Source organism: Dermacentor andersoni, chromosome 7 (assembly GCF_023375885.2).
Source record: "Dermacentor andersoni chromosome 7, qqDerAnde1_hic_scaffold, whole genome shotgun sequence".
NCBI lineage: Eukaryota > Metazoa > Arthropoda > Arachnida > Ixodida > Ixodidae > Dermacentor > Dermacentor andersoni.
Window position 1 is genome coordinate 92,580,840 of NC_092820.1, and position 16,729 is coordinate 92,597,568.

The following is a 16,729-nucleotide window of genomic DNA, read 5'->3' on the forward strand; positions in this document are numbered from 1 at the left end:
CTGAATAGGAGTATTGCGCTTGATGAACCCCTTGACGGTATGCTTGCTCCTGACATCTCCCCTTCTTAGTCCCAAGATCTTCCCAGCTTGTCAGCATCTTAGCGTCACGCTTTTTTAAATTTTTATTCGCCCAATCACGGACAGACATCACTCGTAAGTTATCGCATCGATACTGGGGATGCCAGACCCATCCATAGCTAGTCTCACCGAGTGTCTGCGTTCCAACGCTGCGTAATTCAAACAGAAGTTCAGAAAATGCCGGCTTAAGACATCATTGAACCATGCGTGGGTCCTTGGGCATGTGCTTGCCAGAAAAAGGAAAACACATGGAGGTTTTCTATCGACTAGTGGCACTTAAACAAGAACACAAAAACGGAGGTCTACCCTTTGCCGCAAACAGACGATGCACTCGACTCTCTACATGGCGCAATGTGTTTCGCTTCTATAAATCTTCGGTCCGACTATTGGCGAATTGCCTCTGTTCAGAAGGATCGCGAAAAAACTGCCTTCGTTACGCCAGATGGGCACAACCAGTTTAAAGTCAAGCTCATTCGGTTGCATAATGCCCCAGAGACATTTGAACGCTTCATCCGCGGGTTGGATTGGTCTACTTCCTTATGTTGCCTTTACGATGTCGTCATTTTTTCGCCTACATTTCTCAGTCATCTAAAACGACTATCAGCTAGTTTTGATCTACTTCACAATGCCGGTCTTCAACTAAACTCCTTCAAATACCGTTTAGGACGCTGAGAGATCACCGTATTCGGGCGTCTTGTTAACGCTGCCGGTATCCCACCAGACCCAGCTAAGGCACGTGGTGTTGTCAACTTCTCACGCCCCATTTTTCGAACAACGTCCGCTAGTTTTTTCTTTGTTTGTTTCTGCTGACATTCGTAGCTTTGTGAAAGACTTCAGAGAGATAGCACTGCTTCTTACATGCCTGCTAATGAAAACGTTCCCTTTATCTGGGATTCCATTTTAGAGTCCACCTCTTCGAAGTTCATCGCACTGCTCACTAGGCCACTTGTGCTGGCACACTGATGATTCAGCTCCCACGGAAATCCGTAAAGATACCAGTCGCCACGGTATCAGCTCTGTTATGGTTCAATGTTGACATGGTCATTACTGTGTCATTGCGTATGCCAGCCGCCACCTTTCCACCGCTGAGAAGAATTACTTGATTGCAGAGAGAAGGTACATCGCTCTTGCTTTGGCTTGTCGCAAAATTTTACGCTTGTGTCAATTGTGCGCCGTTTACCGTTGACACTGACCATCACGATCTTTGCTAGCTGCCTTCACTCAAATATCCAAGGGGTCGCCTTGAATGATGGTATATGCGTACTTCGTCGTTTGTATCTGAATGCCAGCTGTTTTTCCGGGACCCCGTCGACCACCCGGAACCTGCACCCGGCGACTAGAGTCCTTGTGTGTTTTCTCTTGAACACTGCTGCTCAGCACCGCCGTTACCTTGTCCTACGCTAGATAATCGACCGTCTCCACCCCCTGGCTCCCGATGCCTCTCTCCTCCTCTTTGGGCTGCACGATGACACTTTACGTCGTCGCACTTTCCTTTCTCATGGTTCTGAGCTTTTACTTGTGATTCCGCCTAACCTCCGATCGACTGTTTTTGTCCAGCTTCATGATGCGCCAGCAGCAGGACACCTCGGCGTTTCGAGCGCATACGGTCGCACACACCGTCTGTTCTAATGGCCAGGCGTGTGCCGTTGGGTGCGTCGTTACGTGGTCTCTTGTGGTTTTTGTCAACATCGAAAAAAACGGGTACTCTCACCTGCTGGCCATGTTCAGCCTCTCGACATTCCATATGATCCATTTGATCGTGTTGGTCTCGACTTACTTGGCGCGTTTTCTCTGTCTGTCTCAGAAAACAGATGGTTCACCGTCACTGCACAATATGCAACACGATTCTCGATCACCCATGCATTTTAGACCAGCTGCGCGACAGACGTTGCGGAATTCTTACTTTATGACGTCATTCTCGAGCATGGTGCACCTTGGCAACTCCTAACTGACCACAGCAGGCAGTTTCTTTCGATCGTGATCGAGGACATTTTACTCAAGCCAACGTAAGCCTCCTCAAGCCAACGTAAACTGCAATTCGGAGACTAATGGCTTGATGGAGCGACTGAACCGAATAATTATTGACGTGCTGACATTGTATGTGTCCACCCACTACCAGGATTGGTACACAGCATTTCCTTTTGTGAAATTGGCAAATAACACGTCAAAACATGAGAACACTGGTAATTCGCCTTTCTTTCTCTAATTCGGCTGAAATCCTACTTGCCCATGGACACGCTGGCGCCTTCTTCCGCGTGCCCCTCTTCCGAGTATGCTGAAGAAGCTACTGCCCGAGCTGGTCATGCACGTCAAGCTGCCCACACTCGATTGCATGAGTCCTATATCCAACAGCAATCGGGATACAATAGCTATCACAGGACTACCCTATTTGCCCCTGTGTTCCTTCACATCCTCTGGTCCTCAGCGCGCTGTGGCAGGCTTTCTAAAAAGCTGATGTTCCCGTACACCGGCCCATATCGAGCGTACCGACAAGTGACCGCAGAAAAGTAGCAAATCGCTCCCTTGTCTTCGTTCCCATCGACTACACCTCGCGCTCACTTTGCGCACGTCGTCCGCTTTAGACCATATCATGTTAGAAACAGTGATTAACCCTGGGAGTGCGGTGATCCTTTTCCGTGCCAGCGTATTTCAACTGTACCTAGTCGGTGCTTTCGCCGCCGAAAGGCAATGTTATGAGCTATGTGTCGTGCCTACGTAGAAGACGTTAATATAGCAGACGAGAAACAGCGCGAGCTGTACCGCGGCCCGCCATCTTTGTTGCTGAGGTGCCATTCACGGCCACTGTGTATTGTACATAAACCTTTTTAAGCGTCTCCCCGTAACAATATCATTCCTTCTTTTTCATTCCATCGTCACTGCGTCACTGTCATAGAGCCACCATCATGCCGTCATGTTCACCATGTTTCACCGTCACTTCATAGACAACCCGCTTGGCAGCGCATGTAACGACTGTCAAAGGCTGTGGTCTAACTTTAAGGAAACGCTGTGTGCATAGTCTTTGCAAAACCAAGCCAAACAGACCTTTCCCTCGTGATATGCAGGTTTAAAGAGTTCAATTTCAACCACTTTTTATGTCTGCCACCAATTAGACTAAAAGTAATTTGACGCATTTACCCGTTGATCCCTGTAGTTGTTGGTAGAAAGGAATATTGTCACCACAAAAACGTATTGACCAGTACGTCCTCGTGTTCGTAATAGCCTGTGTTCATGTTACGCAAATTTATAACTAACACTTTCGCATGCAGCCGCAACGTACAGAAATTGCACTGTTTGTGCTTGGTACTGTACCACACTAAAAAGCTTTGCCATTAATTTTTCTCAGTGTGCTCATCTGGATCTTTAGGTCTCCAGCCACCCGGCTGGTCTTTTTGGCGGTGAAAAATCTTCAAAAAAGGAACGCAGTTGGGGTTTGTGCGCTTTAGAACTAAATCGGTGCTGTGAAATTCCGTGGTACGATAAAATCTTTTAGCGCTCCGCCAGCGGCATAGTTACATCTAAGCGTTCGCATGGTGTGTGTGGTTGATAAAGCATACCGCCGGGCGAGGCGAAGCTAGTGTTTATGAGACGTGATGGCGTGGCCGTGTTTCAGGAAAGACTCAGAAGGAACAATTTAAAAATAGGGAACAATGCCTCCTGATTGAAACAAAGTAATACTGTCCAAACATTTCCAGGCTATGAGAAACGACTATCCTTGTTGATTGCTCCCGGTGTTTTCTGAAATCGCTATTGTACAAACATTTATATGGCTGCGTATTTGCATGGACAAAATTAAAACACCTTTTAAAGTCACAGTGAACCGTCATCTGCTATTTAATAGGAATTGGATGCGACTGTAAGAATGTTTCGCAAGACTAAAGTGGCCTTCTTCCAGCGATCTGCTGCCAAGACAATGCATTACTTTCTTTTTTATTTCAATGCTGATGTTGTTTTAGACGATCTTGTTAACTTTCGTTATCGTCGAAGACAAAAGTGCAAGGATTAAAGGGAAGTTTGAGCTGTGCGTAACTCCGATGCCCCCTTTTCAATAGATCTAATACGGAAAGATACTTTTCTGAGACAGATGCCTGACTCATTTAATATTATTTATATTGCGACGGAACAGTATTTGCGATGACGAAGAGGCGAGCAGTGTGAAGACGACGACGACGATTAGAGGCTAGCGCGGGCTCTTGCCTCCTGGCCAAGTGCGGCGTATTTCCTTGTAAATATACTTGTATATAGCTTTTCGTCTGCGCCTTCCTACGTAACATATCTACTGGAGGTGGACGTTCCCTGTACCTCGTCAGGGAGCTTCGTAGTGGACGGTACGTCAAGCTTTCCTTCATGTCTCCCGTCGACGACAATTCGAATCCGCCGGCTCCGACACCTGCTGCCACTTCGACGACCTACATCGCTCTCCCCGCTCGCCGTGATCCTGGTGTATTCTCGGGCAAAGATTGGGAAGACGTTAAGGACTGGATCAGCTTGTACGAATACGTCAGCTGCAATAACCAGTGGGACCCTACTATAATGCTCGCCAATGTAGTCTTTTACTTCGGTGGCACACCTCGAGTTTAGTTTCGGACGCTCAAAGATGAGCTCACTAGTTGGGATTCGCTTAAGCAAAAGCTCCGAGACTTGCTCGCTAACCCCTACGGTCACAAACTTGCCGCGCAGAAGGCGCTTTCCGGCTGTGTGCAGACGTCAACAGAGCCCTACGTCACGTACATTCAGGACGTCTTGGCTCTGTGCCGCAAAGTTGACGCACACAGGACTGAGTCAGACAAGGTTTCCCGCATTCTCAAAGGCATTGCCGATGACGCCTTCAACTTGCTCGTTTTCAACAACGTGGCGACAGTGGATGCAGTTATAAAAGAGTGCCACCGCCCGGAACTCGCTAAAAGCCGACGTATCGACCAGCGGTTCGGGCGGGAATCGGGCACATTTCTCGGCACTGTCGCAGTCGCTGGAGTTCCCCCACCCGGTCCACTTATACTGCCTACTCTCGCCCCCCAGGTGGCTCTTCTCGTCTCTATGCCGCACGCTCCAATGATGCCGCCACTGATTCTCCTGCGCCGAACAGCCCCTATTCTCGCTCACCTTCGCCCCAACGACGACAATCTCGCTCTCCCCAGCCCCGCCGCTCCTATTCACCGACTCTCTTCGGATGCCGCTCCCAGCCGGAAATCTAGACGATGCAACGCTCTGAGGTGACGCTGCATTGTTCCCTACTCCGCCAAATCCTCTACTGACGTCGCCCACTCATCTGAACCTTCTTGACGTGCAAGTCGACGGTGTTTCTCTGTCTGTGCTTATACACGCTGGGGCGCATTTGTCGGTAATGAGCGCTGACCGTCGTAACCGGCTGAAGAAAATAATCACGCCCGACACGACGCCTATTGTCCGTGTTGCCGATGGCGGAACAGACCCCATACTTGGTATGTGCGCCGCCCGCGTCTCCTTCGTCGATCGCTCCACTATCGTGCTGTTCACAGTCATCGCCCACTGTCCCCACGACATCATCCTCGGCTTAGACTTCCTGTCCGCACATTCTGCTCTCATCGATTGCTCCGCCAGTACTCTCCGCCTTGACCTGCCTGTTCTTGATGCCGCTGAACCACACGCCAGTCGCATCAGTTCCGTTGACTTCGTTCGCTTGCCACCTACGGCACTGACTTACGTTGACTTAGTGTCATCTCCACCAGTGCCCGACGGTCGCTACATCGCGGCTTCTATGCAAGTCGTCCTCCTTACTCACGGGATCACAGTACCTCATACCGTTTTATCTATTACGGCGAATTGCGTCTGCCCGCCAGTGATCAATTTTGGCTTGACGACACAAGTGCTGCCACGCGGGATGTCTCTGGCACAGTTTTGCTCATTCGAGGATCACTCAGTAGCATCTATTGCAGTAGACGACAACTCAGCCGATCCTCTTCTGCCATCGCAGTCGGCAACTTTTACCATCGCCGACTTACAGAAACTGATTGCGCCCGACATGCCGTCCGATCACGCTTGTGAGCTCTACCGCTTTCTGTTTTCCTACCATTATATTTTTTACTTTAACGATCGTTCTTTCGCCCAAACTACAGCTGTTAAACATCGCATTAATACCGGCGATGCCCCTCCTATTCATCGCCGCCCGTTTCGAGTGTCACCGGCTGAGCGTCAAGTTATTCTCGCCGAAGTTCGCAAAAAGCTTGTCAAGAACATTATTGAACCGTCATGTAGTCCATGGGCGTCACCTGTTGTTCTGGTAAAAAATAAGGATGACTCATGGCGCTTTTCCGTGGATTATCGGCACTTTAAGAGGGTTGCCAAAAAGTACGTGTATCCCCTACCTCGGATTGATGACGACCTTGACTGCCTCCACTGTGCTCGCTATTTCTCCTCTATTCACCTTCGCTACGGCTACTGGCAGATTGCCGTGGATGATCTCGACTGCGAGAAGACTGCTTTTGTAACACCCGACGGTCTTTATCAATTCAAAGTGATGCCGTTGGGTCTATGTAACGCTCCTGCCACTTTTGAACGCATGATGGACTCCTTTCTTCACGGTTTCAAATGGTCCACGTGCCTGTGCTACTTGGACGACATTATAGTATTCTCCCCAACGTTCGCTAGCCAGGTCGAGCGCCTCTCAGCTGTCCTGGACGTTTTTCGTCGAGCCGGTCTGCAACTCAACGCATCGAAGTGCCAATTCGGCCGTCGCCAGCTTACAGTCTTTGGACATCTCGTTGACGCGAACGGAGTGCAACCGGGCACAGGCAAGATCCATGCTGTTACGCACTTCCCTGTTCCGAAGTGTGTCAAGGATGTGCGCAGCTTCATCGGCCTTTGTTCGTACTTCCGCAGTTTCGTGAAAAATTTCACGGCCATAGCACGAGCACTAACCGAGCTTTTGAAAAAAGTCGCCCTTTTCCAGTGGGGCAATAACGAGGCCTCTGCATTCTCGCATTTAATAGACCTTCTCACAACGCCTCCCGTTCTGGCCCATTTCGATCCTTCTGCGCCTACCGAAGTACGTACCGATGCCAGCGGTCACGGAATTGGAGCAGTACTGGCAAAACGCCAGCGCGGTAACGGCCGTTTTATCGCTTACGCCAGCAGGCTCCTCTCACCCTCGGAGCGCAACTATTCCATCACTGAGCATGAGTATCTGGCCCTAGTTTGGGCGGTTGCGAAGTTCCGCCCATACTTATATGGCCAACCCTTTTCCACCGTCACAGACCATCACGCGCTTTGCTGGTTATGCTCACTGAAAGATCCTACAGGAAGACTTGGTCGCTGAGCCTTACGCCTCCAAGAATATTCGTGTACTGTCACCTACAAATATGGCCGACTACGCAAGGACGCTGACTGCCTGTCTCGCTACCCCGTAGACGAGCCCGACGGCGCCGACAGTAGTGCCGCCAACGGCATTTTCTCTGTGTCTGCCTTCGCTAACATCGCCGATGAGCACTACCGAAACCTATCGCTGCGAGCACTAATCGAGCGTTTGCCCTCTACACCTACCGACGGCGCTTTTGCCGCTGGAGGTAGTGCTACGGAACAGTCTTTGCGATGACGAAGAGGCGAGCAGTGTGCAGACGACGACGACGACGATTAGAGGCTAGCGCGGGCTGGTGCCTCTTGGCCAAGTGTGGCGTATATGTAAATATACTTGTATATAGCTTTTCGTCGGCGTCTTCCTACGTAACAATATTATTAGAGGGAGCGTCTAAATTTCTCGTTTCTCTTTGAAGCGCAATTCACTTTTCAAGAACATTTGTAAAAGAAGTGATGGCCTAAATAAAAAAAAATATATATATGCTTTTTACAGTGATTGGATGCAGTCTTCACAAGTCAGCGCCAGAACACTTCAGTCCTTTGAGAACACAAGTCAAGTTTCTTCTTTTTAAGCATTCCGGAGCACTTCCGTCGTGTCCACGGTGCCTGCGTTTTGGTGTATAAAGGCCAACTGCTGGTGCCCAAACAATGGTTTTCCCGCCGCCATCTCGAGACAGCCTGCACTTTGGGAGTAGTAATGGCTCTAATTACCCGTTGCATCGCTCGATTCAACCTGAGCGATGTTGACCAAGTCTAATGAATCGGAAAAACTAATGTCCGCAGTTTCGGAGCCATAAAATGCTTCGTCAGTGACGTGTTGAATTGCTGCCGCGTAGTCTAGCTGGTTGTTGTGTATGTGTTGTCATGTCATTCTATCGTGTCTGTGTTGAAAGTCTCCTAGAAATGACTCGTCTAGATGCTGCAACCGTATCAGTTCTTCGCAAGCTTTGTCGTTGGTATCTCTTTCATTTACTGAACTTAATAAACTTTGCTTAACAATCGGACAGCATATGGCGGCGCATCGCACGTCAATACCAATAAATACGTGAGGCTCAATTTTTCAACTTCAAGCTGCACCATTCCGGAAATTATCATCGCTTGATGGTTCAAACTAAATCACTGTTCAAACAGCTACAGAAATTGTTGCAACCCTGGAGGTGATTCCGTTTCTCTCCGAGGTGCAACCTCCACGTCGACGGTACCCTGTCATGTTCTGCCAGCACTTCAAGCCACTGATAGCACTTTGAGCCGAGTTTCTAACCCTTAGCTCTAGAAATCATAGAGCTTCTCGATCTTGCCAAGAGGAATGTCCTCAATATGCACTTGTTGATGCCAAGAAGACACGCAAAAAACACACATTATAAAGCATAAATCAAAGCAGCGGAAAGCAGCGTTATGGCGTAGAGTCTACAAAATCCCAACATCGATTACACCATGGAAGTGCAAATAGAGGGCATGCAAGAAATCGCACAAGGTCACGACATAAACTTGTGGCATAACGCCGTCCTGGCAAATGTACAGAGTTAACCAAAGAGTCCCAGTTCACCTCATCAAAACGGTCGAAAGAAAATGGTCACCGGTTGTTTCTTTATCCTGAGAAGTCCGCACTGCGTAGGCAGCAAAGTGACGCTCGCACCCGCTCGAGAACGGCTGAGGCGTGAAGCTGTCGAAACACCGTCCCATTTCCGCAACATCGGAAAAGACGTCACAGGTCGTCGGGACACCGCAATGCGTCTGAGTCGTGGCCTCTGCGAACGAGGGTCCAGGAGCCGTGCCTCCGCACCCCAGCAGCCTTCCTCGAACGGTCCCTGCTTACGTCGTGCCCAGTAGACACGAGCAAACGTGGAAGCTTCGCTGCGGCTGGGTGAAGGCCTTGAGCGCTGGGCTCCTTGTGGCCCAACTAGCGTAAACCTCCGCACCCCAGACCATCTTCCGCCGAATCTCACCTCCGACATGTCTTTTTCCTTCTCCTCCCTTTTCTTCTTCTTTCTTTGTCTAGTCACCCATCGACTTCTGTTATTGGATATTTATATTGTATTTTGTTTCCTCTTGCAACGGTCAGCGCGCTCGCGCCGAAGCCGCATGACACGTCGTCTCCGTCGTCCTCATTATGCACAAAGCTCGCGCAGCGCCTTGAACTTGCAAGACGTTCATGATGTGTGCAATGAAACTTAGTACAGATCATATCAATTACCTCAAAGACCCTCAATATGGGGGTATTACATAAGGTGTGGGTACAGGTATAAGTAATGGCATATACAAAAAATATTGATTAAATATGGTAGTTATGCAATTGGAATCTTGATAGAAAATTCCGACCCCCACCAACCACAATACAACATCGGGTTGGTATCCTCAGTCAAATGGACTGACTGAGTGGTTTCATCATAGATTCACTGATATGTAACAGCTCAAATTGAACCAGATCACAGAAACTTGAAGGTAATTTTGCCATTATCACTTTGATGTGGAACGCCACCTTCGGTGCTCCTGCAAAGAAAGTTTCCCGCCTCGTGCAGTTTACCAACGTGCCCGTGTCAATATTAAAGCCAGGCAATGGGACGACATACTAATTATTACACATCTAATCACATACCTTTCCTTCCGTCTGGTGCTGAAGAAGATTTCTAGCATTAATTATCAGGTATCTCCTGTTTTTTGCCCAACTAACCGCTATTGTGGCACCACCAATGTTGTCCCCATTTGACCGATGAAGCCCTTCGCGCGGAGTTCCCTGTCATTTAATGCTGTGGCCACGATTTCTACTATCGTGCAGGGGAATGGTGCGGGCAAGAATTCAGCACTTCATCCATAGGCTATCATCATCGGATGTGAGCCTTTATACTTCATTACATGGACTGACGCATCATTAGAGTGGACAGTGCCTCGCAGTGTTGCGGAGTTAGCCCTCCGAAATTGAAATGACTCCGGAATCATTCGTTATTTTAGCTACCCCGGAATGGAGTGGAAATGGAATGGCGACAACACTCGGAGGGTTGGAGTGGGAATTCAATTAAGAGCCTTTTGCCCGGAATGAAATGAAAAAGGAATTACGTCTTCTTTTTCGAAAATAGAGCGCTTTTTCGTCTACACGCTGTTTCTGGTGAAAATAGGCCGATGAACCAGTCAGCCCACCTTCAACCATAAGTAAGACAGAGGCTCGAATTAAACAATTAATCAGGGTTTTTAAAATGTATTGGCTCATTACAAGCACGGTACATTTATAAGCAACGCACAGACTACATTTCTGTCCTTATAGACTGAGTTGCTCCGAGTTTTGTCTCGATGCTTCGCATAACCACGGTTCTATGCCGTTGGTATCCATCGTGTGAAAGTACCCAACCCCACCCCCCACCCCCTCCCTTACTTACGCCTTCGGATTTTTTTTACCTCGGTGGCACCTTCGCCCCGGCCGCCTGCTGTCTCCCAGCACTTCACTTCTTTGTTTTTGCTTCTGTCGGTGTCGGAGACTCGGACGCATATTCGAAAAAAGCGCTTCTCAAAGCTGCGATGCGTACTGACGCCGGAGAAATGCTTGTATTCACAGCAAGCTTCCGCATACCAGCGTGCCCGCCTTCTCACCTGCTACTCCTTCCACCCAATCCGCTTACAATATTGTCCCCTTTGTTTAAACACACGGACGCATTTGCCCGAAACTTTGTCGACGAAGGTCTGCAGGTCAGCGCAGCACACAATTGTGAACGATGAACTATGCGCCCTCTCGCCTGCTTTGTCAGGAATTGTGGTTGAATTTCTTTACAACCTGCCCTTGGTAAAATATCTACATAATGAATAAAAACACCCAGCCAGAAATAAAGGTTCCGTAAGTATCGCGTTTATAGATATTATGAACCTAGTAACAACTTCGAGTTGCAATTAAGACCAGTTCAGAAAAAAATATGAATTTTCCGGCTCTTCATCATGTCTCGAATTCTTTTTTATTACAGCGGAACTCTCCGCTGACAATATTCGTGAAATATGCACATAGAAATACTGCCAAGTCTACCCTCACACTTTGCGAAGTATTGATCCCGTCTAGTAGGTTTTATAGATGGGCACCGAGTCAGGTTACATGCGAGTAGCGATGTAATTTGCGTCCTGTCACGTGGATCGCGGGCATGAAACTTGTGATGCAGCGGTTAGCGTAGTCCCGCCAGTTTACGTGGCTCTGAGAAGACGATAGGTGCTTGTTACGTGTCGCCATGTTTTTCTGTGCCACTTTCTAAACATAGGGCTTGACTTCATGTCTCTCATTTCGACCACGGACTCAGATTTCCTTTTAGCCTTTACAGTCTGAAGGAGGGCTTTGGAAACAACTACAAACACCCGGCAGGCGAAACTAGTGGAGTGATGTTCAATACGGTCACTGAAGCTAGCGTGCAGCAAATAAACAGACAAATTCACTAGCACCGATTCGAGCCACAGGGAAGCTGTGGCTTATTTAGCTCTTACACAATCCTTGCGATGAAAAGATTAAAGCTTTTTTTTCCAGCGCATGGCCTAGTACACCAAGCATGTATGTGTTTGTCAGTAAAATTCATGTAAATCTTTTATAAACGTCAATAGTCATTGTCAGGAAATTCTATGCACAAGCTGTGCCTTTCCCATATCGCCGAATAATAGCTTAAATTCCTTACACTGCACTAGCTTGCGTCCAGGCGAGGTTACTATATAATATCACCAGCAACTTTGCAGATTCCTCAAAATTCGTAGCGCTTTTACGTGGTCAAGCAGGAATTTTAGCTTCGTTTAACGGTTGGTAAAGACAATGCAAACCCAAAGGCGAAAGGCATGACCCTATCCGAATGTCCTTTTGCTGGAGTCACAGTTCGGTAAGGAAGAAACAAAAGAGCTAAGGCAAAAGTGTGGTGAAATTATAAAGAAGTTAGCTCGAAAGGATAATTTGATTCGATTGGTTCTGGATATCCATACCTTCAGTCGGGTCACTTTCTTCACATCAGAATCAATCCTCCTCCTTTTACAGTAATCCTGAAACGCATAAAAAAAAACTTCTGACTTGAAAATAGACACAAAGATCTGCTACCTTCGAACGGAGTTTTATGCTGTTCAGTGGAACTTTTCTAGTTGTTTTTTTTGTTGGCTCCTCCATTGCAACTGTAAAAGCACGATCACCCTATTCGCCACATTTTCTTTTTTCTACTGTGGCTAGCACAACACAATACCTTGGCCCTAACAATGCCCTGATGCTGCTTGCAAAAACGCCTACAGGCAGCCTTCCAAGAAGCATAAGGAATGTTCGTGCATTTGACGGCGCACTAATGTAGGCAAGAGGCCTCGTGATCTGACACAAAAGGAATGCGCGCACTGGATGCGCAGTGGTATGCGACGTCACGCTAATTGCCAAAGCCGCTGGGTTAGTATCTGACGAAGGATGTCGCCCACGTGCGCTAGGACGCATAGTTTGCCGCTCGGCCGTAGGTGCAGCATCCGGCTGGTTCAAAGAGGCGGGGGCAGCTGCTCCTAGCGTGTGCGATCCGGACGCCGGAAGCTAGTGTTTTGCATACTTTGTCACGCATAGAACTGTGAGAGGCGGCGCAGCGCACTGCCCACTGGACAATGGAACAGGCAGTTGAGCTGTGTCTTGCGTGGCTGTAAGAGCAGTTTCTTTTTTTCTTGTTTCCCTGAATTTTCTTGTGTTTTTTTTTTTACCTGTTCCCCGAACACTCTATTCGCTACATTGTCTCTTTTGTAGCTAACGGAACACGACACCTTGGCACATTTTCGTAACTGCTACGATGCCAGTATGCTGGCCCACTATGTCAAACATAACGCACCATTTTTCTTGCGAAAGACATTCTTCCCTTCTTTAGTTTTAGAAAATGAGCAACACCATGCGTGCGGAAAGTGCGTCAAAGCCTTCTTTCACGTTCATTCACTCATCCTCTAGAGAAAACCTGGCGCAATTAAAAATGCCATTTTGCTCTGTGCTGCATTTACCGCAATCGGCCTATCACGAGCGCAAGATCGAAACTGTAAGCGAAATTGAAACAAACACCGCAATAAAGAATGGGCTTTTTCCTGGCGTACGTCGTGTCGATACTGCATGTTATTGTTTTCCAAGTCACAGTCAAGCACGCTACTATTAATGCGCTCAAGCATGCTTCCCATCGAAGAACTGGAGCACAAATTATTTTGTAAAGCAAGGCTGTTGGAGGAAAGGCAACAGTCATGTAAATAACTTTAGATTATTTGTAACATAGATCCCCTGCTTCTAAAGTTCGTGTTGAAGCCTACTAGATAATAATTCTCTATATTGTGGTCATTGCGATGTATTTGAGATAAACGTTACGCAACTATTTCGGAAAAGCCGCGACTAGACCCACGGCTCCACTTCGCTTAAGTGAATGAGGCTCAGGCCCCCGAAACTTAACACCGCCGCCATAATAGTAGTTTTTACAAGCTGGAGATAGTTTTCAGTTGTGCATAGGTAATAAAACCCAAATCATTAATTATCAGGCCAGGATAAAATATATTCACTCCCATATAACCAGCGGTCAGTGATGCGGTCATGACCACTGTCATGACCGCACCATCGCATTCCTTATACACATATCCTAGTGCACCGCATCAGCGGACGACGGGCCTCTTGTAAGATTGTTTCCGCATCTTCGAACTCAAAGAAACCACTGCATCATGGTCGTCAAGGGCGATGGTTGCCAACTTCAATAAAGCCGTAACTGGCGAGGAATTTCGCTTCTAGCTCACGCACATCTATGAAAACAACCAATTGTTGGAGGAAAATGAAGGAATCGATGATCATTTGATTTAAGGTATACGTTGCAGACCGCTTCATTATTAAACAGCCCGAGACATTGGAATAGGGTGACCGCAGTCACATGCCTTCTCTACGTAGCTACTTCATCAATGCCAAACAAAGAACCATAGTCGCAGATCGTCGACAAGTTTTCCATATAGTCCTTCTCCCAAAAAGACGGTGCAGTATCGCACAACTAGCATGACTGCACCACGTACAATGAACAAAGTAGAGTCTCTGTTGGTTAAGCGATATCCACGTCGCTTTCCTTCAAGACTAACCGTTGCACTAGTATTCTCTTCCACAAAGAAATTGCCATTACGCGCGTCTTCATCACACTAACGGGTTTCTGTCCTTGTTGAAGCATCGGACGCATTCACTGCTTCTTGTAAGTGCAGCCCGCCGCCTAGTTTCAAGTCACGCGATTCTTCTAAGAAGCTCATGCCGCAGTCCATGCTTCACAGAATTGCTTCGTTCGTGCATGGCACGTCGCATTTTCCAGACACTGCCCAATCACGGGGTGAACGTGGGGAAGCGTTGTCCGCTGCGGCGTTGCTCAGTGATTGAACATCCGGGATTCCAAGCTGCATGACCTCAAATTAATATGCCATCTACCCTAGTTAAGGAGACTGCAACTCCTACGGGGGCATGAAGCAGACTGCCTTCCCGCCAAGACAACAGAAGGCAACTACGACCAGCGTGTGCTCTTTTGGCAAGGTGGAGAAGGACTTTCAGCAGCAGTGGACGAACCATGTACATATGAAGACCGAGCCACTTTCCAACGCACTGTCTTCCGAGAAACAAATCAGAGGCAAGTTCTCACGTAAATACTATCTCAGCAGCTTCCGCAGCAGTATCATAAATATCAACATCAACAACTTCAGTGACCACGACGACGACTTTACACGGACAACGACGAAGACCGTCGCCGAAAACGCAGATGCGACAGCAAGAAAGAGGTGAGCGCGCAAGCTGACTAAGCCCAAGGCAAACCAAAGTACGTCGTGTTCCAAGAACGTCTTCTATAGGACATCTACAACCCCACCGGTAATAACTGCCCCGATTGCGGAGGCAACTACGAGGAGAATGCATTCTATGGTGAAACAAACTGGTGTCATTTTTCGGCCGCAGAAACATCGACCAACTGGCAGTCATTTCAGCAAACGCGCATCTCCAACTATCAGGAATGAAGCGTTTCATTCGCCAACGCCACATCACGTGTTAAGGCAGTGTCCCCCCCAAAAAAAACAGCTAACCTACATCCTTCTGTGCGCATTAGCTTCAAGCGGTCAACATGTATTACCTCCGTAATACGGTGCACATAGTGGTCTTCCAGAAGGCTACAGCCAGCCTCACGCACCTGAACTGTGCTAGACGTCACCCGACAGCTGCACGTTTAACTGAAGGTGTCGACGGGCTACAGAACTATATCGGGACATTAACTAACTGCATGTTCTTTTGCTTTTCGTTCATCACTCTCTCCTCACTCGCTCTCTTATTTTTTGGCAGTGGACGCGCTCTCGGGGCGAGAGGAAATATGTAACACTGTACAGATTGACCGTTGCTGGAAGTGAAGAAAGACTAACGTTAAAGCTATTGTTCGGCCGACGTAGGTTGACCACGTCCGCAACCGCCTGTTCTTCATATATATATATATATATATATATATATATATATATATATATATATATATATATATATATATATATATATATATGTCTGCAAGCACATATCGTTCGCCAACCAATCCCACCAAGAATGCTTCCTTTACGAGTAGAAGCGAAGCGGAGTTGAGTCGGCATGTTTTTTTCTTACATAACTATCCCAGGAAATTTCAGCATATTGCCAATGAAACACTCATAGCACACTGTTATTCAATGTTAACTCTGATAGCTACAAAAATCGTGTGCTCAGAAAGTTATAAATATGGCTTTCCTGTACCATTTGCTGCATCTTCATTGTGGAGTTTCGCGAATCCAATAGTGCTTTCAATATCAATTTGATTTTTTTTCTTTTCTTGTCAATATACTTGGCGCCAAAGTAGTTTTCCTGCCAGCTACTTCTGACCATAACAAACGCCGCATGCCACCTGCTTAGATTTTTCGTCGGTCTTTTACCTTGAATTCACGTTTTCCTACATCGGCACTTGAGTGTCTAAGTCCAACTGGAAACTCATTCTATTGTTCGCACTGTTCCTTCACCAACTGCTTAGTATTGTGAGTGCCTTGCATTGTGCACGTCGGTGTGTTCTCCAGCGCTGCATCAGGGCACACAGAACTCACGCTTGTATTGTGCATTGCATGCAAGCAATCGCAGAATCGCGTGTGCCGTTGCCACGAATTGGAGCATAATTCTGGCTGCTATAATTTAAGAATTGCCAATTTGCAGAATGGTTCCAAAAACCTTAAAAGAACTTTGCAGAAAACCAATTCTGAATTTGGTGCAAGTGGGACCAAATTTGTAGAAGCGTAATGTGCGGTAAAAATTTCCCATTCTTGGCTTAACTGTAAGCCTGGTAAATAGCTACTGAAGCTTCGTTTTTTTTTC

At 47.5% G+C, this 16,729-nt stretch overlaps 1 long non-coding RNA gene across 1 annotated transcript in view; it reads right to left on the bottom strand.

Annotated features, from left to right (window-relative positions):
* LOC129385707 (uncharacterized) overlaps positions 1 to 16,729 on the bottom strand; it is a 53,443-nt gene that overhangs the window by 15,074 nt on the left and 21,640 nt on the right. The window contains exon 4 of the long non-coding RNA XR_008613215.1: positions 12,340 to 12,396. This is a non-coding gene — a long non-coding RNA (uncharacterized lncRNA). The remainder of the gene's footprint in view (positions 1 to 12,339; positions 12,397 to 16,729) is intronic.